The sequence below is a fragment of the Amblyomma maculatum genome, chromosome 1 (genome assembly GCF_055883805.1).
Source record: "Amblyomma maculatum isolate TAMU_Amacu chromosome 1, ASM5588380v1, whole genome shotgun sequence".
NCBI lineage: Eukaryota > Metazoa > Arthropoda > Arachnida > Ixodida > Ixodidae > Amblyomma > Amblyomma maculatum.
The window spans coordinates 310,640,911-310,666,787 of NC_139344.1; the positions used below are offsets into that span (position 1 = coordinate 310,640,911).

The window sequence follows — 25,877 nt, forward strand, 5'->3', positions numbered from 1 at the left end:
TCGGCGCCAGGCGCCCCGGAAGACTGATCTCTGGTGCGCTCCAGATAACCGCCCTCTCTGCTACCACTGTGGCGAGGCAGGTTACCTCTATCGGCAGTGCCCTTATCGTCAGATGGGCCTTAGGGGATTTTCCCCCGACAGCCCTCGTCCACGGCCTGGTCAGCGGCCTCAGGACATCGCCGAGTACGTTACCCGCCAGTCTGCCACATTCTCCTCGTCGCGAGTCACGCTCGCCTTAGCCTCGTCGCTCGCCCTCTGGGCCACGGTATACCGCTGGACGCCATGGTTCCTCGAGCCCTCATCAGGAAACTAGCTCCGGCGACCTTTGGGGGCGAGGCCGCCGCACACCGATTCGCCATAAAGCTTCCACCACCGCACCGCTCGATTCGTCCCGACGTCGAACGCCAAATTCCTGTCCAGTTTTTGCCGCACAGACCAGATCGCCCCGATGTCGTCCGCATTCCCGACCAGTTATCACCGCCGTGTCGCTTAAATCGCCCCGACGCAGACCACACAACTGCCGCCCAGCTTCCGTCGCCGCACCGCTTGATTCACTCCGACCTGCCGTCGACATTGAATTGTCCCGACGCCGACCACCCAACCGCCGTCCAGCTTCCGCCACCACACCGCTCACTTCACTCCGAACCGACGTCGACAGGCCCTGGTCTTGGCCGGGTCTCCCTGGACATCCCTATTATCGTCGACACGAAGGAGGTCAGCGCTTTAGTTGATACGGGAGCCGATTATTCTATCCTTAGCGGGCGGCTTACAAGGACACTGAAAAAGGTGATGACGCCATGGAACGGACCAGACATACGTACGGCAGGCGGACATGTGGTTGCACCACTGGGTATGTGTACAGCCCGGGTTACGGTGCGAGGCTGCACATTTGTTGCGACTTTTCTTGTTCTACGCGAATGCTCTCGTGATGTTATTCTTGGCATCGACTTCCTTCGTGAGCACGGTGCCACTATAGATCTACCGAACCGCTTGGTGACGTTTTCCGCCAAACTGGCCACTGAAAAGCATGAGTACCGCGGGTCCCACTCCACGCTGCGAGTCGCCGATGATAGCCTCACAGTGCCACCACGCGCCAGCATCCTCGCCAGAGTTACTTGTGACAAGCCACATCACGGCCTCCGGGTTGTTGAGCCTAATGTCTCCCTCTCACTCACCTTGGGAGTTTCTGTGGCAAGAGGTCTTTGTTTCCTTCGTGGAAGAGAGACGGAGGTACTTGTCACCAATTTCTCCAATGAACATCGACATCTGTTCCGTGGCACTGTCATTGCTTACGTCGACCATCTGCACGAAGTTGCCGAATGTTTTGCTTCAGAGGAAGCTACGCCTAGCACTGAACCGGATGATGCCGTACAAGCTGTCGACATCAATTCTAGCCTTTCCTCCGTTGAAAAGAGGCAACTCCAAGATCTATTGCTGGAGTTTCGTGTGTGCTTCACATCTTCATCTAAAGCGCAGCAAACGTCGGTCATTAATCACCGGATTATCACGCATGAGGGCACTCGACCTATCCATCAGCAGCCCTATCGTGTGTCTCCTCGGGAGAGAGACGCTATCCAACAGCAAGTCAAGGAGATGCACGCCGATGGCGTCATTCAACCTTCAAGCAGCCCATGGTCCTCGCCTGTAGTCCTCGTTAAAAAGGACGGAACACTTTGTTACTGCGTTGACTATCGGAAACTTAACAGTATGACAAAGAAGGACGTCTATCCGCTGCCACGGATTGATGACTCTCTCGACCGACTTCGCCGAGCCAAGTACTTCTCCATTGACCTCAGGAGTGGTTATTGGCAAATTGAAGTTGATGAGAGGGACCGTGAAAAAACTGCCTTCGTAACACCAGGGGCCGTATCCAGCGGAGGTTCCTTTCAGGAACCGTTCTCTTTCAAGATGACGTCAATTTGACGTCAGCAAGGCAGCGGGCGCCACCTCACGGCGAAGACTGGAAAGACAGCGGCCAATCGGCGATGGCCCCAGATCGTAGGCGTGTCCATCACGAGCATGTGGCTTTTTCTGGTACCAAATACTTGTACCAAAGTGGTGTTAAGCACGAAATAAATCTAATAATTACATAGTAATGCAAACTAGTGAATAATAGACAAATATTTTTAGAAGCATCCTGTTAACAACTTCCAAGCAATTGTCTTGGCTCATGAGTACCTTTCTTCGCCACTAGATGGTGTCGCGCACGCGGCGTCGTATGCTTTCTCGCTCGCTGTGAAGTTTTTGTAAGTTCTGCCTTTCGCACAGAGTGGCAAATATCCTAAGAACGATGTCTACAACGCCCGTAGTATGCAGTCCGAATCACGCTAGCTCTTTGAAGGAGGAGTTGCTGCCGCCGTTGCGAGTACGAACGAGCTGCTTGATACCGGCACCGCGCCGGCGCGTCCGCGCCTGCCTATGTAGCAGGGTAGCGTCCGTAGCCTTATCGGCCGCTCAAGCGTCGTGAGTATGCGCGACCTTTCCGTGAATAGCTGTCAATGTAGGACGCAGCTGATGACACATGGAATCCGACTGCACTCGACCCAGTCAGCCACCATCTGCTCCCCTTCCGCTGATGTAGAAGGAGGGAAATCTCAGCCCGCACACGGACGCGAATTATTTGTCTCTACGACTACCGGATTCAAATGGTCGCACTGCTGTTGGCCGAGAGCTCCCGATCGCAAAGTAGCGATCGAAACGCATAGAGCACCTTGCTTCTGACGGCAGCCCGGCATACCCCTTCGTCCCCCACTTCGCTTCGCGATCGGCACGCAGCCTTAAGGTCTATTCACACTTGTGACTAGATGAGGTCGCGCGTCTACCAGTCGCGCGACCAGAGGAGAGGAGCTCGCCACTACCGATGTTCACACTTGCGACTGTCGCCTTCTCGTTCGTCAGGCACAGTTGGGGCGAACGTCGGTAGCGGCCGCTTGCCAGACACTTCAACTTTTTCAGGCGAGCCCGTGCGCATGCCGCGCTCTCGTGTTTCCAGGAGAACGCCAACGACGAATAGACTGTGTCAATCACCGTGGTGTCAATATAAAATGTTGCGCCTGCGTGAAAAACCCATTTCTCAAAAGTTCATGGTACCTACCGGTTAGTCCGAATATCTTTCCAATCTCCTCCAAGCCCATATCCTTCTCCCTGCCTTTGAATTCCGGGTTCAGTTTGTTGAAAAGGTAGGGGTATTCTTTAATTGCATTGAGAAGGTGCCCGATCGAGTACTCTGGGACCTCGCTGATTGGTGAAATGGTTTGCGACTAGTAGTCACGCGACTAAAAATTCGAGCAGTGCCCGATCGGCCCGCGGCAGTCGCTTTTCGACCGATGCGACCATTTGCGACTGTCGCTTTTCGACCAAAACGGTCGCGCGACCGCTGCTAGTCGCAAGTGTGAACGGGCCTTTAGCCAGTGTTGCCGCAAAACCTCCTGAGACATGTAGAAGGCGTCTCGTTCTTTTTTTTTACTGCGTCAGTTTACTAAACCCGCAAAGCGCTGCCCCAAAAAAACACACATACACAAAAAAAAGGATACCACGGCCGTACTCAAGCAGCTGCGCGGCACGTGCCGTCGCTCGACTACGGCCATGAGGCGCCACAGCGAGCGCCGAGCGGTTCCATCTCGAAGCAGACCAACTCGTCGCGGTTCCTGCACCGGCCGGCAAAAAGGTTCCTTCAGAGCGGTGGCCCCGCCCCGTGCCACCCCGTGACGTAGGCGAAAAACGCGGAGCCGCCTCCGGAAGTTTTGGGGGTCACGCCGGACGTGACGCAGCAACCAATTAGGAGTGGCGAAAGGAACCAGTTCCCGAACGGAACCGTCGCGGGATCTGGCCCCAGATGGGCTCTATGAATTCCGCGTCCTCCCATTCGGGCTCTGCTGTGCTCCTGCCACCTTCCAGTGGATGATGGACACTGTGCTCACAAAGTGGCAGACATGCCTTGTTTATCTCGACGACGTAATAATTTTTTCACCGACGTTCACGGAACACCTGCGCCGCCTGAGAACTGTTCTCGAAGCTGTCCGGTCTGCCAACCTTTCTCTCAAGCCTCAAAAGTGCCACTTCGGGTTCACCGAATTGAAGTTTCTTGGGCACATCGTGAGTGCTGTTGGCATCCGAGCTGACCCTGAGAAACTTGCTGCCGTTGCTGCCTTTCCCGTCCCCGCCCACAAAAAAGCAGTCCGACGGTTTTTGGGGCTGTGCTCCTATTATCGTTGCTTTATCAAAAACTTTGCACAGATGGCCAGCCCTCTGACTCTCCTGACTCGAGATGACGCATCATTTTCCTGGGGCGCCGAGCAGCAGATGGCTTTCGACGAGTTACGACGCCGGCTCGTCACCCCCAATCCTGGCACATTTCGACGATGATGCCGACACAGAATTACACACGGATGTAATAACGTCGACCTTGGTGCCGTTCTAGTTCAGCATCAAGACGGGGTCGAGAAAGTAATTGCCTACGCCAGCCGTGCACTTTCCCGTGCTGAGTGTAACTATTCCACCACTGAAAAAGAATGTTTGGCAGTAGTATGGGCCGCTGCCAAGTTCCGCCCGTACCTTTATGGCCGACCGTTTCGTGTCATCACTGACCATCACTCGTTGTGTTGGCTGAAAAACTTAAAGGATCCTTGTGGCCGCTTAGCACATTGGGCATTGCGCCTACAGGAGTTCGATTTCGATGTTATAAGTCTGGCCGGAAGCACACCGATGCTGATAGCCTGTCCCGCGCGCCCGTCGGCCCTCCTTCGTCAGGTGCCGACGACGACGATAACTTCCTCGGAGCAGTCACTACGTCCGATCTCGCCTCCAAAAAGCGTGCCGACGGCGAGCTGCAACTGATTATTGACCATCTTGAAGGTGGGCATCCTCGGGGGTTGTCGTCGTATTGCCTCCGCAATGGGGTGCTTTATAAGCATTCTACGTCGAGTGCGAAAACATACCTGCTAGTCATACCGGCTGATCTAAGGCACGAAATCCTCCTGGCCTGCCACGACGAACCAACTTCAGGGCATCTTGGCTTTACACGCACCCTAAACCGAGTCCGGCAGAACTACTACTGGCCACATCTTTCTCCGAGCGCTAGACGTTACGTACAGACTTGTCGACAATGCCAGCGGCGAAAAAAACCCACGCTCAAGCCATCCGGTATGTTACAATCTATTGAACCACCCCTCACACCCTTCGAGCAAGTGGGCATGGACCTTTTAGGCCCATTTCCTTTATCCTCGAACGGACACAAGTGGATCGTAGTCTCCACAGACTACTTAACACGCTACGCTGAAAGGAAGGCCCTTGCCCGAGGTACTGCCGGCGAAGTTGCTCGATTCTTTATGAACGACATTGTGCTCAGACACGGTGCACCGTCGACCATCATTACTGACCGAGGAAAGGCGTTTACAGCTCGGCTACTGCGGGACACCTTAACTATCAGCCATACCGAGCATCGCACAACAACAGCGTATCACCCTCAGACAAATGGATTAACGGAACGACTAAACAAAACTTTGGCGGACATGATGTCAATGTACATCGACGTTGAGCATAAAATGTGGGACAAGATCCTGCCGTATGTCACCTTCGCCTACAATACGGCGCCGCAGGAAACCACGAAGTTTACGCCATTCCGTCTCATATATGGCAGAGAGGCCCGCACGATGTTGGACGCGATGCTCCCGTGCGGGGAAGAAACGGTCGAACCCGATGCCACCCGTTTCGCAGAACAGGCCGAACAAGCCCGTCAGCTGGCCCGCTTGCACATCAAGGAGCAGCATGCCACCGACGCTCGACACTAAAACCTTCGGCACAGGGAGGCCCACTACGAACCAGGGGACCAAGTGTGGGTGTGGACCCCCGTGCGTCACAAAGGCTTGAGCGAGAAACTACTCCACCGTTATTTCGGACCCTATAAAGTCCTGCGCCGCTTAAACAACGTTAATTACGAAGTCATTCCAGATGGAACTGTGACCGTCAGTGTTCGACGCCAGCGGCCTGAAATTGTGCATGTGGTGCGCTTAAAGCCGTACTTTTCGCGTGACTGAGCGTTCCCTGCAAGTGAAACCTTGCATTATTGTACAGTTCACCTCACGCCTAGTTTTTTTTTTCTCCTCTCACCTTGTCATCAGGACGATGTTTTCTTTCACGGGGGGGGAATAATGCCACGTGCCTAGCGCCGCGCGACAGCCGTGTTTGGTGCCGACGACGACGAAGCGGTGGTTGGCACGAGCGGCGCGCTGGTGCTGGACTGTGTTCGGAACTACAAGCCGACCTTATTCTCGGGTCCTCGGCTACGTGTACTTTCACGGCTCCCTCTGACTTCAATCGTGACAATATATTGATAATTCGATATACACAAATCGGCTTGTGATGGCAGTTACGATGCCAAAAGACGATTCCGCATGTGTCGCGTAATCAATCCACTCGCATAATGAACCCACCCTCCACTTTTTCACCCGAGAATTTGAAAAAAAAGAATGCGTTAAGACCAGCTCGCTCACATGCAAGCGATTGAGCGATCTGAGCGACGAGCGGCAGCGACAGAGCAAAAAATTTCAAACTTGTTGGAACTGCGTCCCCCTTGCCGCTCGAGCCACCGCGACAGCTCAATACAAGGTTTCTGTGTCGCTGCAGCAGAAATTGCGAGCGTTTTCGCTTGCATGTGGATGGCTTCTTAACATCCGCAGGCGCCATAGCCATGTCAGCCGCCGCGCGCAGAGGGTTCGCAACACACACTGGAGAAAGCGTCCGACGTCTGTCTGAAAACGGGCTGAGCTGGCTTGGCGCATGCGTAGCGCGTGCTGAAGGAGAGAGATAGCTCGGCAAAAGAATGGGCACACCCACGCACATGGCTTGCAAACGTCATGTGTTGGCGCGCGGGAAACAATGCAGATGCGCGCGCCTTTGGGGAATAGGCGCGGCGCTGTCCAGAACTGTCCCCTCTCATTCCTTCCGCGCGTGGCTTGAAAACGTCACGCGGCAAATGGCCAAGCGTGATGCGATCGTCTTTGGGGAAGGAACACTTTCCAGTGCGTGGTGCGGAGTTCGATATATCGAACGACCGGTGAACCTGAGTTCGATATATGACGCGGCTTTCCTATACTTTTACATGGGATTTTCAAGGGGACATTCCGTGAGTTCGATATAACCAAAATTCGATATATCCGGGTTCGATATAACTGGGTTCGACTGTATTTTCTCATGTAGTAGCAAGCAAATATAATTTTGAACGAGCGTCATTCGATGGAAAAGGCATAAATTTGTCGTATGGCACGGCAGTGTGATAACTACTTTTCAGTGTTTTCTGCTTGTCATTGCACCTTCCGTGAACACTTATTTAAACTTGGTCATGTCCGCTAGCCGAGATGCAATATGTATTAGATTTGAGAAACGCTTAGCCAGACGATCTTTAGCATGTATTGACATCGCACAGCACCCAGTTGCATTTTGTGTTTCGCCTCCACCTAAACGCGGGCGGCGTGGTCGACTTCGCTCCCGATAACTCGATCCTCCTCAGTAGCCTAAGCCACTGCGGCGGGTATTGGACAGATATTTGCCAATATGCGTTTTGAAACTTGCCATGCAATTACTTTGAAGACCAGAGCCAGTGTTCCTGTTTGGCAAGATTACAAAAACATGTCGCTGCACTTGCTTCAGACTAAGGGCTCGAGAGCTTGTTATAAAGCACCCTGTATTTCTGCAGTTGGGCGCAGGGTGATACTGAAATGAAATAGGATATAAAATTTCGCGCTCAGCTCACGTATACTGTCTTCTGTGGAAACCTTCGAACGGAAAATACTCACTTTCTCTTCCTCCTTCTCGGTGATCTGCCCAATTAATGGGAACCTCTTCTTTACAATCTGGCCCCCGCAGAAAAGAGGAGCCATCCTGGCGACTCAAGGAGACGAAAGGAATGCGGGATCGTAGTAAGGCTTCAAACGGTCGACGTGAACAATCTCACGCCCACGGCGGCGAAGGTCGGTGGATGCGGCGAGCGGTTCAATTAGGTAATTCACTGGAGAAGTCTGTTGGAGCACTAGGTAGGGTCCATGGTACTTGGAAATAAACTTGCTGCTCAGGCCGGGTGGTGTCGATGGGACTCAGAGCCATACGTGAGCACCGGGAGAGAATTGATGCACAGGGTGGCTGCTGTCGCTGTGCGCTTTCTTCTGGGCTTGCTCGTCCGAAGTAAGCGAGCGAGCCAGCTTGCGACATTCTTCAGCGTGCCTGGCAGCTGCTGAAAGTGATGTGTACTCTAACATATCAGGACGGTAGGGGAGGATGGTGTCGAGTGGAGACGAAGGTTCACGCCCGTACAGCAGAAAAAATGGTGAGAATCCGGTAGTTGCTTGAATGGCGGTGTTATAGGCATAGGTTACAAATGGGAGAATCTTGTCCCAATCGGAGTGGTCGGAGGCGATGTACTTGGACATCATGTCACCTAGTGTGCGATTGAAGCGCTCTGTCAGTCCGTTGGTTTGAGGGTGGTACGCGCTGGATGTCCGGTGGGTAGTTTGACATTCGCATAGGAGCGCTTCGACAACCTCGGATAGGAAAGATTTGCCTCGATCACTTAAAAGTTCTCGGGGGGCACCGTGCCGCAGAATGAAATGATGAAGAAAGGACGCGATAGTGGGTCCCGTGGCATCCTGAAGTGCTGCTGTCTCCGCATAGCGAGTAAGGTGATCGACGGCCACGATTACCCAACGATTTCCTGCAGGTGTGTATGGTAGAGGTCCATACAAATTGATGCCAACACGATCGAATGGTCGATATGGGCACGGAAGGTGCTGTAGTGGAGCCGGCTGATGGAGAGGAGGCGGCTTGCGACGTTGGCAATCGATGCACGAACGCACATACTTACTGACGAAGGTATACATACCGCGCCAATAAAAGCGCTGTCGCAACCGTTCATAAGTCTTAAATACACCCACATGGCCATACTGCGGATCGTTGTGGTGAGATGCGCAGATATCACTTCGGAGGTGGCGAGGTACGACGAGCAGCCACTTACGGCCATCTGGCATATAGTTGCGTCGATAGAGAAGATGGTCACGAAGGGCGAAATGCTGCGCTTGACGACGAAGGGCGCGAGGAGCCGGTGAAAGTGACGAGTTCGTAAGAAGATCGATTAGTGATGTAAGCCACGGATCCTTGCACTGTTCTGATGGCATGTCGTTGATGGACAAAGAAGACAAGGCGGAGCTGGAGGCAGGGGACAACGGAGCGTCAGGCGACACTGGCGAGCGGGATAAAGCGTCTGCGTCGGAGTGCTTACGCCCTATACGATAGATGACTCGGATATCATACTCTTGTAGTCTAAGCGACCAGCGGGCGAGACGGCCGGTGGGGTCTTTTAGTGAAGACAACCAACATAAAGCGTGGTGGTCCGTAACAACATCAAATGGGCGCCCATACAAGTATGGCCGAAATTTCTGAAGTGCCCAAACAATTGCCAAGCATTCCTTTTCTGTCACCGAGTAGTTGGTCTCGGCCTTGGTCAGCGTTCGACTAGCGTACGCCACAACGTATTCATCAACACCGGGTTTTCGTTGGGCAAGAGCAGCGCCGAGGCCGGTGTCGCTGGCATCGGTGTGCACTTCGGTAGGAGCAGCCGGATCGAAATGGCGCAATACGGGGGGTGAGGTAAGTATCTTGCGCAATTTCGTAAAAGCAGCATCGCAAGCCGGCGACCAGGCAGAAAGATCTTTGTTAGCGCTGAGAAGTCGCGTCAGAGGGGCAATGATGGTCGCAAAGTTCCGAACGAAATGCCTAAAATAGGAGCATAAGCCTATAAAGATGCGTAATTGCTTGATAGATGTTGGCTTCGGGAACTCAGCGACAGCGCGAAGTTTAGATGGATCAGGGAGGATGCCATCTTTGGACACTAAATGCCCTAAAATAGTGAGTTGGCGAGCGGAGAAATGGCACTTTTTCAGATTGAGCTGTAGACCGGCGTTGCTAAGGCATTGCAAGACTGTTTCAAGGCGAGTTAGGTGGGTCGCGAAGTCGGATGAAAATACAACAATATCATCCAAGTAGCAGAGACATGTGTGCCACTTCAAGCCGCGGAGTATATTGTCCATCATGCGTTCAAATGTGGCGGGCGCATTACACAGGCCAAATGGCATCACGTTGAACTCATAGAGCCCGTCGAGGGTGACAAAAGCTGTCTTGGGGCGATCGTCCTCAGCCATCGGAACTTGCCAGTAGCCAGAACGTAAATCGATTGAAGAGAAAAATTCCGCTCCATGCAAAGTGTCCAGCGCGTCGTCTATGCGTGGTAGCGGATAGACGTCCTTTCGTGTGATTGCATTAAGGCGTCGGTAGTCCACACAGAACCGAATAGACCCGTCTTTCTTCTTGACTAAAACGACCGGTGATGCCCAAGGGCTACTGGAAGGCTGAATTACACCCCTACTGAGCATCTCGTCGACTTGCTCATCAATAATGCGGCGCTCTGAGGCTGATACACGATAAGGGCGTTGGCGTAATGGGGCGTGCGTACCAGTATAGATGTGGTGAGAAACAGTTGACGTACGACCCAAGGATAGCTGCTGGATGTCAAAGGAAGCTTGGAATTGGTAGGTAGCCAGAGGCGGTGAAGGAGACGAGGAACGAGGTGGGCTAAGGGCACTGACGTCGTGGGATATTGTGTCGGCACAGGTGGAGAAAACCGGTGGGACGGTCACAAAATTTTCTGACCGAACAGGCTCAGCATGCCCAACGCACTCGCCACGTTGCAACGTGAGTGGATAGAACGAAGTGTTAGTAATGGCTAGTTCGGTGCGTCCGCTTCGTACACTAAGGACGGCGCAGGGCAGGGGAAGACGGCGTCGCGAGACGAAGAGGGAAGATGGGGTGAAGAGCACTGTACAGTCTTGAAGAGAGGGACAGTTTATAGGCACAATCGCAGCAGATGAAGGCGGGATATCAGTAGCATCCGCAACGTGGCATTTGGCTTCCCCAAGAACGTTAGCGGCAGTCGGTGCAGTGCACAGCGGAAAAAACTCTACTTCGGCACGAGTGCAATGAATTACGGCGCGATTGCGACACAAGAAGTCCCATCCTAAAATAATGTCATGAGAGCAGTCACGGAGAACGATAAAACTGATGACGTAGAGAACGTTCTGAATGGTGACTCGAGCCGTGCAGGTACCGATCGGTTCGATGTGCTGAGCAGTGGCGGTGTGCAATGAAACCCCAGAATATGGCAGAACAACTTTTCGTAACAAGCGGCACAGTCTAACGTCAATAACCGACACAGCAGCACCAGTATCTACAAGCGCAAGAGTACAAACATTTTCAATGGTAACTTCTATTAAATTGTTCGGTGGCGAAGCAGGACTTTCACTGTTCGACGAAAGCGCAGTTCTTGCCTGCGGAACTGCGTCTAGTGGTTTTCCGGCATTGGCGAGGTAGAACGGCGGCGCATCGGCGACGGAGAGCGACGGCGCGGAGAGGTTGAGCGGTTGTCATAGGTTGAGCGGTTGTCATGCGAGAAGTGGTCAAAGTGAGAGGAGGGCTGAGGTGGCGCACGGGGTGGGGACGGCGGCTGTGCGTAGGCAGCCGGGCTCTGATCGAAAGCGTACGGTGTCGGACGACGGCGGCACAGGCGTGCAACATGGCCAGGGAGACCACATGCAAAGCAAATTGGCCGGTTGTCAGATGTGCGCCAAGGGCGTAGAATAGGTGGCGCACGACGCTGAGTGAAAAATGCGCGCTGAGGCGGACCATACGATGGCAAAGGCATAGGAGGGGGTGGTCTTGCGGCAACCTCAGCATAGGACAGTGGTGTAGGTCCAGACGTCGGAACAGCGTCGGCATGAATGAGCGGAGCTGTCAGTGGTGTGGAATGAGGAGTAGGTTGTCGAGGGGGCGGAAGTGCGTCAGCAACTTGTTCCTGAATAACCTGGCGTATGGTCGGAGCCAGGTGTGAGCTGGAATGCGGAACGTTTGAAATTAGCGATAATTGACGTGCAACTTCTTCCCGTACGTAGTCTTTATTTCTTGAATTAGTGTGGAGCTGACAGGGGCGTCAGACATAGCCGCAATCGTGGCTTCAGGTTGTCGAGGGACGATGCGTTGCCGACGAAATTCGTCGTAGCTTTGACACATCGTGACAACTTCACTTACAGTACGGGGCTCTTTTGCCATCAGAATGTTGAATACGCCTTCGTGGATGCCCATCATGATGTGGCGAATCTTCTCGGCTTCAGTCATTGATGCGCTTACACGATGACACAAATCTAAAACGTCTTCGATGTAGCTGGTAAAGGTTTCTCCTGTCTGCTGCCTTCGCTCGAGCAAATGGTGTTCGGCGCGAAGCTTGCGGACCGCAGGTCGACCGAAGACATCAACAAATCGGGATTTGAACGAGGCCCAAGTTGGAATGTCAGCCTCGTGATTTGTGAACCATAGCTTTGCTACTTGGGTCAAGTAGAAGATCACGTTGTTAAGTTTTAGGACGTCATCCCACTTATTGTGGGTGCTTACGCGTTCATACGAAGAAAGCCAGTCCTCGACGTCCTGATCGTCGGTACCGCTGAAGACCGGCGGGTCCCGCTGGCGAAGCACCCCGGAGCATGGAATAGAAGGGGCCGAGGTAGCGGGGCCGGTGGTGTTAGAGCTGGAGTCGGTCATTGAGGTAGGAATTCGGCGGCTGCGGAGCTCCAGAGCGAATAAATGGAAGAGAAATCCCACGACCTCCACCAAGTGTTAAGAGGGGATCCAGGCACTGGTAGCGGGCACTGGTAGCGAGCAGGACCGGAGCAGGGGTGGCTTAACTTGCAGTCAGCTAGTCCGCAAAATCACTTTCTCTTCCTCCTTCTCGGTGATCTGCCCAATTAATGGGAACCTCTTCTTTACAATATATATATATATGTGTGTGTGTATGTATGTATGTGTATGTATGTGTGTGTGTGTGTACTTGCGCTTGCAATATGACCTTTCTTCCCTTTGAGCAGAATATGCTCCCGCTTTCCTTGCTTGCCGTTAACCTGCTCTACCGTGCACCACTCACCTCTAGGCTGATGCCTTATCTGAAGGCCTCAGATGCAATGAAATAAGTAATTTGGTCACTTCAAAGCGCGGAAATGAGCCCGTGAGAGTTTTCAACATCAACCCCATGAGGACACGCCGAAGTTGGCCCGTATACATTTTTTTTTTTTCGGTGAATGACCAAAAAAGTGAAACACACGTATCGCCACCATCGTCCAATTTCGAAAACGAAATGCGCGCGTCGATGCCGAATTTTTGTGTAGCCGATCCCTGAGGCTATGTTACACCGTCATTCATTTAAAAACGGGCACAATATAAATTCTCACAGAGGAAAACATCTCAGCAAGTGTGTCCTCGGTATCCCTTGAAGGCACGGTTCGGGACAGAGAAAATTGCGCTAGACGAAGCTGACTCACGGGTACGTTCCATTTCAAGCTCTGAAACGACCAGCAACTTTCAACGGTAGCTATTCAAAAACAAGTGTTAATTAGTAAACAGACTAACGAAAACTGAGCCTCACCGACAAATGTAAGCAGCTATCCATTGGGAGAATCATTTCAGTAACATTACATGAATTCACATAAATATATGTCGCATCGCCCTAAGAGACAAAACTGCTATGAAAATATTATGCAGGTTGGGGTTTAATGTCATATAGCTACTGTATAGCAGAGGGCTCCATATAATTTCGATCACCTGAGGTCGTTGAATAATAAGAATGAACGAAGAATCAATGGCGAGTAGATCCGCTGACTGGCTGACCGAGAGTAGTGCCGATGTGCGTATTTGCACTAATTTGTATTTTTGCACTAATTTTCTCAGCACATGTATCGATCACAACGACCTGTGACATCTATGTCCATGGCGCAATTCTCGCTTCTTCATTGACAGCTGTCAGCAATGAGTACCGCAGTGTGCTCGCCGTTGATAAATGGCAGGCAGAAGGCGGTCAGTCCTGAACGCATGATAAGTCGAGCAAGCGAAGGAGAAACCGAAACCGCGACAGAATCCGAGCAGACTTCGTGGGTGTTTCGGCAGCACCGATGGCTAGTGCACGGCAGCGGTTGGCGGAGGCGGTGGTAGCGCGGGGAAACCGGAGCCGGTCGTATCGCTGTTCCATTGTTGTGCGGCACTCGTGAGCAAACGCAGCTGCGCCATGCTTCGACCATCACCATGTTATCCGCACCCGCGCAACGAACCGCCAACGCACTAAACAGCGTGCGCGAGCTATTTTGGTTTTGTCGACTGGGTTCGCCTCGTATTCACTTTCTGCATCGGCTGCTCTCAGTCCATTAGAGCCTGTCTCCTCTGCCGATAACAGAAGGATAAGTTTCGAGATCCCTTTTAAAAGCACGATATGTGTCCCTGCCGACCTGACACTGGGAACTACACCGAGTCGCTGCCACACAAAGCTGTTGTGAGCGGCAGTTCGGTGCCCCTGGTGCAAGCTGAGCTTTGTCAGTTCGAATCCAATCATCAGGTTGCACGCAACACATTGTCAAACGCATAAAAGAGTGGTGCGAGCATATCGCTTACACAGCAGTCCCAAGTAAGGTGCCCGTCCAAAGCCTTTCCTACCTGCACAATCAGAAAGTATCCAGTGAATGACGTGCCGCGTTTCCCTAACTGCCGATATTTTGAGTCAAGTATGTAGCGCATAAAGGCAACAGAACTCGGTGTTCCAGTACAAAAGCACGGTCTCTTATGTCCCATGGTCATTCTTACGACCGTACACCTGACAGCGTTTTCCAGCACGAATTTCGGCCGTTGGAGTCGCGGGAGGTAAAACGGAGCGCTAAGCTGAAATTGCGACGTCTGTTTGACAGAAAAAATTGCAGCAGCTCTCGTACGCACAATGGTTAGTTTCACGATGTCATCAGGACATGGACGAAAGACGAAGTAGGGGCCATGTGTTGTTGGGCAACCCGGACAAACGCTTGCGGACAACAACAAATGTATGGTAGGCGAGGCACTCGAGCGGCGAGCAGTGCTCGTTTCAACGAGGCTAGCCACGGCTGAGACACTCCCAAAACAGAACCCAAAGCATTTGGGCTCTGTGGGAGAAGACTCCTGGCTAATTATAACCTTTGGTGTCGGCTGACCGCGAACATCTATAGTACGCGGCGAGCGCTCTGGCGCCCACGGTTGCACCTCCGAGCCCCAGCTATGGCAAAACTGCCCTCACCGAAAACCCACGCGTACAAAAACGAGCCACAGAAAAGACACTGGTCCTTACCTCTACAAAATACGAATGCCTTCATACAGAAAAAACTACCAGAATTAACGAAGAGAAACCGAAAGCAACACAAAATAAAGCGCAGCGCTGGCCACAGCAAAACAATCGCTTGGTGCTTGTCAAACGGCGGCCCATCCATCGTTTGAATACGCGAAAGCAAAACGAGGCCCGTCGACCGGTTGCGAAGGTCAGCCAGTAGTCAGCCACATAGTGCGCAACGCGCGATTAAAATGACGAAAAATCATGCAGGGAAAGTTTTCTCACAGCTGGCTGAGGTTGTTCGTCCGTCAGAGAGTTATCCGTGGTGCAACAAAACGTAGCACTGTCACAAGAGACATGTCGTCGAAACTGCGCACACTTTATCCGAGGGCACTCGTGCAATGCGTTCAGAGCCGGTGACGCTTCCTCGAGTACTGGAAACACATGCTCGGCGAAATGTTTGGGGTGTCAATGCACAGCTCAAACCTTACAGGTCGGCCATCTTACCAAGCACCTCCGTGAGCGCGAACTGAAAGAAAAAAAGAAAAGTTCACATACAAGTCTTTTTGCGATTTGCGAATGTAATAGAGGGAACAGTATAAATTGCAAGTTCATACAAGAAAAGTGAGTTTTAGTGTGAGGGAGACAAACGATCGCAGGAGGTGCAAAAATGGCGAAATTATACTGGCATAAGATTAAGTTTCCCATTAGAGCTTCATTATAGAACCCGCGTGGGTGCAGCGGTGGCGTAGCGGTAAAACATCCGCCTCGCATGCAAGAGGACCGGGGCTCAAATCCCGGTGCCGCGCAATTCTCCACCGGATGAAAAAAAAAAAAAAACCTCCGCGTGTCGATGGAATTGCATAAACAGGTTTGGGTGCGACCTGATGCCGGTGAACACCTCCGGCAACGCACTCCCTCACCAGAACAGGATTTGGCCGCCCTGGTGCAGTAATTGGCCACAACCTCTCATGATAAGCTCCATAAAACCCCAGCCCTCAGTCACCAGCGGCTGCGGAACAACTGACCACGGCGGCGGTCAGACCTGTGACGCAGCGGGGGGTGCTAAGAACTTCTGGCTCCGCTGGACAGGCCGCCATTGGAAACTGACCCTGGCAACGTTTAACGTTAGAACCCTAGCTAGTGAAGCTAGCTTAGCAGTGCTGTTAGAGGAACTAGAAGGTATGAAATGGGATGTCATAGGGCTTAGTGAGGTTAGGAGACCGAAGGAAGCATATACTGTACTGAAGGATGGGCATGTACTGTGTTATAAAGGCTTACCAGAGAGGCGACAACTAGGAGTAGGTTTCCTTGTCAATAAGTATATAGCGGGTAATATAGATGAATTCTATAGTATTAATGAGAGGGTGGCAGTCATCGTAATTAGGCTTAATAAGCGGTATAAACTGAAGGTTGTACAGGCCTATGCACCTACAGGAAGTTATGATGACCAGGCTGTTGAAAGCTTCTACGAAGATGTAGAATCGGCAATGCGAAAAATAATGACGCAGTATACTGTACTAATACGTCGTTTTTCTCATAGGAGACTGGAATGCTAAGGTCGGGAGTGAAGAAATATCCGGAATTACAGGCAAGTTCAGTCTTGGTGAGCCAAATGAAGCTGGGCAGAGGCTAGTAGAGTTCTGTCAAGAAAACAACCTGGCCATAGCGAATACTCATTTTCAACAGCACAAGAGGCGCCTGTACACATGGATTTCACCGGACGGTCTGTACAGGAATCAGATCAATTATATTATTTGCCGGCAGAGATGGAGAAGCGCTATACAAGCAGTAAAAACAAGGCCTGGGGCCGATTGTGGCACCGATCATCAGCTTCTTGTTGCCAAAATTAAGCTTCGATTGAGGAAAATGCTGAAAACTAGAAGGCCTTTCAGGTATGATCTGGATCAGATTCCATTAGAATATGCTGTGGAAGTGAGGAATCGATTTCAAGAATTAGATCTAGAAGACAAAGAGCCCGAAGAGATGTGGACTGATGTTCGTGATATAATACAAGAAGTTGCTATTAAGGTAGTTCCAAAGCAAAAGAAATGCAAAAAAGCAAACTGGTTATCTGAAGAGGCTTTGCAAATAGCTGAGGAAAGGAGGATGGCAAAAGGTATGGGGGAAAGAGAAAGATACAAGGTTCTCAATGCGGATTTTCAGAAAATAGCAAGGAGAGATAAGAATGCCTTCCTGAACATACAGCGTCAAGCAGTTGAGGACAACAGCCAATTAAGGAACACAAGAGCTCTGTATAAGACAATCAAAGATATCAAAGGAAGCTTCTGTGCTAAGCTGGGCGTGATAAAGGACAAACGAGGCAAGGACCTCACTGAAGCCTCAGAGATAAAGAAGAGGTGGCAGGAATACACAGAAGAACTGTACAAGAAGGACCCGGATGTGCAAACCCAATATAGGACGGTTGTGATTACGGATCTCGAGCCGGGCATCCTGAAGAGTGAAGTTGAATGGGCCTTAGCCAGCCTTGCTAAGAACAAAGCTAGCGGAATTGATGGTATTCCAGCTGAGTTGCTTCAAAACCTCAACCACGACGCTGTTAACACACTGCATACATTATGTCAAAAGATTTGGACAACCCTGCAGTGGCCACAGGATTGGAAGAGGTCAGTTTACATCCCCATTCCAAAGAAAGGCAGTGCCAAAGATTGTTCCAACTACCGCACGATCGCGCTTATTTCGCATGCTAGCAAGGTGATGTTAAAAATCCTGCAAGGTAGGCTGCAGCAGTATGTGGATCGGGAGCTTCCGGACATGCAAGCTGGGTTTCGCAAGGGCAGAGGAACTAGAGACCAAATTGCCAACCTTCGCTGGATCATGGAAAAAGCAAGAGAGTTCCAGAAACCCATTTACTTCTGCTTTATTGATTATGCGAAAGCGTTTGACTGCGTAGATCACAGCAGATTGCGGCAAGCTCTCCAAGAGATGGGAGTTCCAATTCACCTCATCTATCTCCTCAGGAACCTTTATGAAGGGCAAGAGGCCACAGTCAGAACTGGGCATGGTCTTACTGATTGGTTTCCGATTGAGAAAGGGGTGAGGCAAGGCTGCATACTGTCGCCCTGCCTATTTAACCTATATGCAGAGTGCATCATGAGGAAGGCCGGTCTGGATGAGTGTTTAGCTGGAGTGAAGATTGCTGGAAAACGTATCAACAACCTTAGATATGCGGATGATACCACCTTAATGGCAAAAAGTGAAGTGGAACTCAAGAGACTTCTGATGCGCGTACAAGAAGAGAGTGAGAAGTTTGGGCTTAAACTGAACATTAAAAAAACGAAGATCATAGCGTCTTGCCCTATCAAGTCCTGGAGCATCAATGGACAAGAAGTGGAAGCTGTGACAGATTTTCTGTTCTTGGGCGCCAAGATTACCTCGGAAGGAGACTGCAGCCATGAAATTAGGAGACGCCTGCTTCTGGGAAAGAGAGCAATGGTTAGCCTTGACCGCCTAGTAAAGAGCAGAGACATTAGTCTGCCAACCAAGATCCGTATAACCCGTGCTATGGTCTTTCCAGTTGTGATGTATGGATGCGAGAGTTGCACTGTGAAAAAGGCTGACCGCCGAAGAATTGACGCGTTTGAATTGTGGTGCTGGCGAAGACTCTTAAGAGTTCCTTGGACTGCCAGAAGATCAAATCAGTCGATATTGTCGACCATAAACCCTGACTGCTCATTGGAGGGTCAAATTCTAAAGTTAAAGCTCAGCTACTTTGGTCATCCGATGAGAAGAGAGGAGTCGCTGGAGAAAGATTTGATGTTGGGAAAGGTTGAGGGTCGCCGGAGAAGGGGTAGGCAGCGAACGCGGTGGTTAGATGGCATTCTCGAGGCATTGCAGATGAAGCTTCTGTGATGTTAAGAAGATAGAGACCGGAAAGCGTGGCGTGACATGGTCCATAGGGTCACGAAGAGTCGGACACGACTGAACGCCTGAACTGAACTGATACTGTACTAATGGGCAACTTCAATGCCAAGGTAGGGAAAAAGCAGGCAGGAGACCAGGCAGTAGGTGACTATGGCATCGGTTCTAGGAATAACGGGGGAGTTACTAGTTGAGTTTGCAGAGCGCAATAACTTAAGAATCATGAACACCTTCAGCAAACGGAAGAACCGGAAATGGACATGGAAAAGTCCTAATGGGGAGACTAAAAACGAAATCGACTTCATAATGTGTTCAACCCCCGCCATTGTGCAAGATGTAGAGGTAATTGGGAAAGTGCGATGCAGTGATCACAGGATGGTGAGGTCCCGAATCAGCCTAAATCAGAAGAAGGAACGCAACAGATTAGTAAGAAAGAAACCCATCAACGAATTAGCGGTGAGGGGGAGGGCAGAAGAGTTCAGGATCTCGCTACACAATAGGTATTCAGCTCTAACTGAGGATGGCGACATTACCCTAGAGGCAAGGAACAATAATTTCAGAGATATCATTACTGAGTGCACGGTAGAAGTAGGCGGTAGGATAGTTAGAGAGGATACCGGTAAGCTGTCTAAGGAGACGAAAGATTTGATTAAGAAACGCCAGAGTATGAAAGCTTCCAATCCAACAGACCAGATCGAATTGGCCGAAATATCACAGCTAATCAATAAGCGCAAGCTGGCTGATATAAGGAAGCATAACATGGAGAAAATTGAACATGCTGTAAAGAACGGGGGAAGCCTTAAAGCAGTAAAGAAGAAATTGGGCATAGGCAAAAACCAGATGTATGCGATAAGGGACAAAGTGGGCAACGTCATCACGAATATGGACAAGATAGTCAAAGTAGCCGAGGAGTTCTATACAGATCTCTACAGCAGCCAAAGTAGTCAGGATCGTAGCGAGATTGGCGGCAGGGAAAAACAGACGTTCCACCAGTGACGAAGGACGAGGTCAAGAAAGCATTAGAAACTATGAAAAGGGGGAAATCAGCTGGAGAGGATCAGATAACTACAGATTTGCTAAAGGATGGGGGGGATATCGTACTAGAGAAACTGGCCACCCTGTATACGCAGTGCCTGGTGTCATCGACGGTACCGGAACCATGGAGGAATGCAAACATTATCCTCATTCATAAGAAAGGGGATTCTAAGGACCTTAAAAATTACAGACCAATCAGCTTACTGTCTGTTGCGTATAAGGTATTTACTAAGGTAATCGCTAATAGAATCAGGGCAACCTTAGACTGCAATCAAGCAAAGGATCAAGCAGGTTTTCGGAAACGGTACTCTACTATCGATCATATCTATACCATCAATCAGGTGATAGGAAAATGCTCGGAATATAATTAGCCTATATACATAGCATTCATTGATTACGAAAAAGCATTTGACTCAGTCGAAACATCGGCGGTGATGCAGGCATTGCGAAACCAGGAGGTAGACGAGCCATACGTGAAAGTGCTGGAAGATATATATAGTGGCTGCACAGCAACCGTAGTTCTGCATAAAGTAACAAAAATCCCATAAAGAAAGGTGTTAGGCAATGAAACACAATCTCCCCAGTACTATCCATAGCTTGCTTAGAGGAGGTATTCAGAGACTTGGAATGGGAGCAGTTAGGGATAAGGGTAGATGGAGAATACCTCAGTAATTTGCGATTTGCTGATGACATTGCCTTACTAAGCAACTCGGGGGATGAACCGCAAATAATGATTGATGACCTAGACAGGAAAAGTAGAAAGGTAGGCTTGAAAATCAATATGCAGAAGACTAAGGTAATGTTCAACAACCTCGGGAAGGAACAGCAGTTTACATTAGGTAGCGAAGTACTGGAAGTAGTAGGCGATTATGTCTACTTAGGACAGGTAGTAACCTCAGTTCCGGACCATGAAAAGGAAATAACAAGAATAAGATTAGGATGGAGCGCATTTGGCAAGCACTCGCAGATTATGACTAGCAGCTTACCGGTATCGCTCAAGAGGAAAGTATACAACAGTTGCATCTTACCTGTACTCACCTATGGGGCTGAAACGTGGAGGCTAACCAAGAGAGTTCTACTTAAGTTGAGGACAACCCAGAGGGCTACGGAACGAAAAATGGTAGGGGTAACATTAAGTGATAGGAAGCGTGCAGAGTGGGTCAGAGAAATAACTCAAGTTACCGACATTCTACTGGAAATTAGGAAGAAGAAATGGGCATGGGCAGGACATGTAGTGCGAAGAGAGGATAACCGATGGTTGCTTAGGGTAACAAACTGGATTCCAAGAGAAGGAAAGCGTAGCAGGAGGCGGCAGAATGTTAGGTGGGTGGATGAGGTTAAGAAGTTTGCGGGGGTCAAGTGGATGCAGCTAGCACAGAACCGGGTTAAGTGGAGAAATATGGAAGAGGCCTTCGCCCTGCAGTGGGTATAGTCAGGCTGATAATGATGATGATGATAAAATTTAAATCTAATATGCTCTTGGCTAACCTGTGTTGCAGCTTTTCAGATATTGCCTCTGCTGATATCTCACTCCCCCAAGAAATTATCTACCTGCTCTGCCTTTTTGACGACGGAATACGTCAAATTCATGCTGTACAGGCAGTGGTAAAGCGCAAGCATGAAAAATCTTAACACTTGCTACAGGAGCCCAATATGCGCTATTTTTCTGATGCTCAGAATGCTGTAGCTTGGTTGCCAGCTTGCTGGCTTTTCCTGCCGTCGCGCCGGTACAAAACGGCTCGGAGTTTCGACGACGCTGCCTCGTTTATTGTAACAATATATAGCATGTAAACGAAGCAAGCGTGTACCATTAAGAAAAGAACATTGGCTCATAGGTCAAGGAATGAGCGAATTAGCGTGGCGTTTTAATGACAGCGGGACACTAAAAATGAGCTCCACTTCGTACGCAACCTTAATGACGCTCATCTGCAGCAGACACGATGCATATTTAGGTGATGTAGTTCCAGACGGCCGTGATATCGAACACATGTCCACAATTATAAAGTATGATCCCCTTGCGCACACTGGCACTGCGGAAGTGCCCACGAGACGCGCACAAACAGCAGGTCACATGCGCGCACCACCTCCACGCTGCCGCACGAGGCCCGCCTCGGGTTCCGCCGCCCGCCGCTACGCAGCTTTTAGTGGCGCCCCAATAGGCACTGCGCATGGCGTATATTCAGAATCACAGAAAAGTACTTCTAAAACGAATACCAGTAGTACCTCTTCACAGTCTGGCTTAGCGTCACTTTCCTCTGTATCAGTATCTGTGCACCTTCATTTTTTGGCCTCTATCTAAAGAATAAAAGTTCTTACTTAAAATTACGGTGAAAAACAGGTGCAAACTTACCTTCAACACGGTGAGTCCTCGTGTATGATGAGGTTGCGAAGTCCAGTCTACCTCAGTTACAGGGGCCGCCTTTTATACTCGCCTGGCTAATTGAGATTCAATCGTGTTGCAGTAGTTCCTTCAAGAGAAATTATATACCCTTTTTATTGCAGGAGAGACGACAGTGCTGTTTATTACCGGGTTAATGTATGCTCGTTCATTATCAGAGTCCCTACGTGCCCTTGTACAGAAACGGGTTTACAAATTTTGTCAAGCTGGCGCTGGTGTCACACATGAATAGTTTTAGGCAAAATTGTCTGTGTACACATGCTTGTGCACACGTCGGTAGTCATAGCCTTCGCTTTCTTCGGTGCCTAGCTTAATTTTGAGTCCCCAGTAGCTTTTGGCGAGCAGTGCGTGGTCCGTTTCAGAGAACAGTTGCATGCTGACAGCCTTCATTGGATTACTAGTCGCATCCTATATTATGCGACACATACTCCTATCCGTGTTCATGTTCAGACCTGTGCTAGCAATGCCATAAAAAACGGAGTTTACTGGTTGTACTACAGATGAACCAGTTTTCCACAGTATACTCAGGCCATGCGGAGTTACTTTACAGCGCATTTTACCGCTCTAATGTGATCCGGAAGGTTTTCAAAATTAGCCTTGGGCATATACAAGTACGGGCGATCCACTGGTAAACGCAACAAACTCTTCAGCACACCAAAAAATGTTTTCCCCAAGTGGTATCGGTTTTTAACATTGCGTAGCCTCAGGCTGACAATTCTAGTGTCTTGGAACCCAGTTACGACTCTATGGTCTCGAGAAACTCCAGCCCGTTTTTAGTCTAAAGCAGACTGTCAGTTGCCGCTGCTTTTAAAGTCCTTGAATGCCGCTGCAGGTCCTGATTGCTGCAAACACGTCCTCATTGTCGCGGGCGCGGACGTAGGCCAAGCCGTGCTCCCGGGCTATGCGGTCGTCTTGGTCAACAGATTCCACTTAGTCTACTGGGTTGCTAAATCAGAGGTAGCGATGCCCTGGGAAGAAAAGAGGCATCTGCGAAAGAAATAGTAGCGGCAGCTACGACAGCTGCTGCAGAACCCCCATATAACGCCTCTATTTCTGATTGGTCCTAACCAAAGCAACCTGCCATAAATCTTAAACCAGCCATAAGACGAGACAGGATAGAAGAGAACAAGACAAGGCTGGACTAACAACTGAATATTGCCACGTGCCTAGCGCTGTGCAGCCGCCATGCTTGGTGCCGAGTCCCGACAGTTGGCAAGACTATGCATCTAAGACCGCCAGCGCGTCGATGCACGCAGGTACAACCTATCATAAGGTTCATTTTGCACCTGGTGATAGTGTGGGTGTGGACTCCTGTTTGCTGTCCAGGTCTCCAGCTAGAAGCTCCTAAAACGTTACTTTGGCCCATACGAGGTCGTTTGCCGTATAAGCGACGCAAATTACAAGGTGATTCCGATTGTTCCGAGCACATCTCGTCGGCCCTCTCATTCTGAAGTGGTGCATGTGGTTCGCCTAAAAACTTGCTGTGAATGGTAGAACAACGTATTCTGACACTGCGCTCTGCGCGCTTTAACTTTTCAGTTACGCTGGAGCGCGCATCGGGACGATGCGCCTTTCATGGGGAGGAGTAGTGTAACGCGTGCTAACCGTAGCAGTTGTGAAGGGGGAAGACGAAGATCCGTGTCAGTTCTGGAGGGGGAATAAACTGAAGATCGTGCACAGCACGCGTGGTTCTGGGCAGCTGCTGCTTTGCCTGGTCAAGCACCTGTTCTCTGCCTCCTGGACCTCAGCGCCCCAACCCCTCCATTTGACCCTGTAATTTTATGCTCGTTCGTTGCCACTCTTCGAAGGGGCTGAAGCCTCTCCGAACGTGGTCATTCGGAAGTGAAGAAGCAGTAAACGATCAGATGATGGTCAAGAGGAGAATTATATTTACAGAAGGAAAATAGCATATATATGCAAACTGTAAATTACAGTAACAAGAGTCACACAGACAACTGTAACTTAAAAGAAAATAGACTAACACAGAGAAGTGACTCTACAAGCCCTTACTTTCCTACCGAGGGTTTCGGTTCAAGGCCTAGGGCCTGTAGATACGTGTTAAGCACGGAGCCTCAATCTTGACTGCCGAACAGGGTCAGAGGACCGCTTTTTGATGACAAACATTGACCCGAGGGCGGCCACCTTAAATGATCCGCCCCGAAAATGAAACAGCCAATCAAATTATTGAAAACCATGCCGCAACCCCAGTGGGTTGGGAATAATCTTGGACCCAGGTCCTTAATTACGCCAAATAAAATTACAACATTCAAAACACTCCACTCGCCGGTCCCCACACCCTCTCACACAGCGCCCGTGTTTCCCTCCCCTCCGTGGGGGATCTGGAGACTAGGCCACCCAGCCGTCCCGTTTTGAGAAAAAGGGGGGGGCACTGTCCCAGAGCAGTGTACAGTCGCCATTGCTTGCACCCATGTTGGCGCCACAGCGGGAGGCCGCTGGACTGATTCACTACTTGGGAGGGCCAAGGGTCGTGCCTATTGTCGCCTTCTACAGGACATTTAGTGAGCGCGTGGCAGTGCAAAAGGCTTCATTAACGGCGTCTCCCTGCACCCATGCTTGGCGCCACGGCGGGAGATCGCTGGACAAGCCGGCCGTAAAGTCATTCGCACAAGCGTGCCGCTATTGTTCCTGGCTGATAAGGGTGCATCTGCCGTTCGCTTCCTCACGACGCCTCTGTGCGAAGGGACCAAACAAACCAAGCCTCCAAGATCCAAGATCCTGGCGACGCCTAGGGGCAAAGGGGCGAAACAAACCAAGCCTCCCGCACACCCAGCGGGGCGCAGTCAGCGCCAAAGAAGAGGGGAAGAAAGGAGAAAAAACAGCACTCGCACTTTGGCCTCAGCGCGTGGGGAGTTCGACCGCCAGCTCGACTCCACGCGCGTCGCTTTTCACTGCCGCGGAGGTAGGACTGCATAAAATCGAGCTTCATGATGGGTATCAGCCAAAACGCGCTTTCCCTTACTGAGTGCCTGAAGTTAGGGAAGAAGTAGGGCGACAGGTAAATGAATTTAGACCTGGGCCTCATATATCCGGTCGAAAGCGACGACTATGCTCATCCTGTGGTCTGCGTAGGGAAAAAGGACGGTTCAATGCGTTGTGTATTGATTACCGCACGCTAAACGCGGCCACATACACTGATGACACCAGATTCCCGATGACACCCCCGCATGAGTTAATGAGGGTCGGCAGCGCCAAATACAGTGGAACCTCGATTATATGTCCCTCGGTTACACGACGACCCGCATTTTACGCCGAATCGGCTTGGTCCCGGCAAAACCCCCCTAGAGACAATGTATTAAAATCCTCGATTATACGACGCAATTTTATGCCGACCTCGCT

The 25,877-nt window shown here is 50.6% G+C and overlaps 1 pseudogene; it reads right to left on the reverse strand.

The window, feature by feature from the left end:
- Positions 1-22,417: 22,417 nt before the first annotated feature.
- On the reverse strand, positions 22,418-23,507 carry LOC146207068 (uncharacterized; annotated as a pseudogene).
- Positions 23,508-25,877: the final 2,370 nt, after the last annotated feature.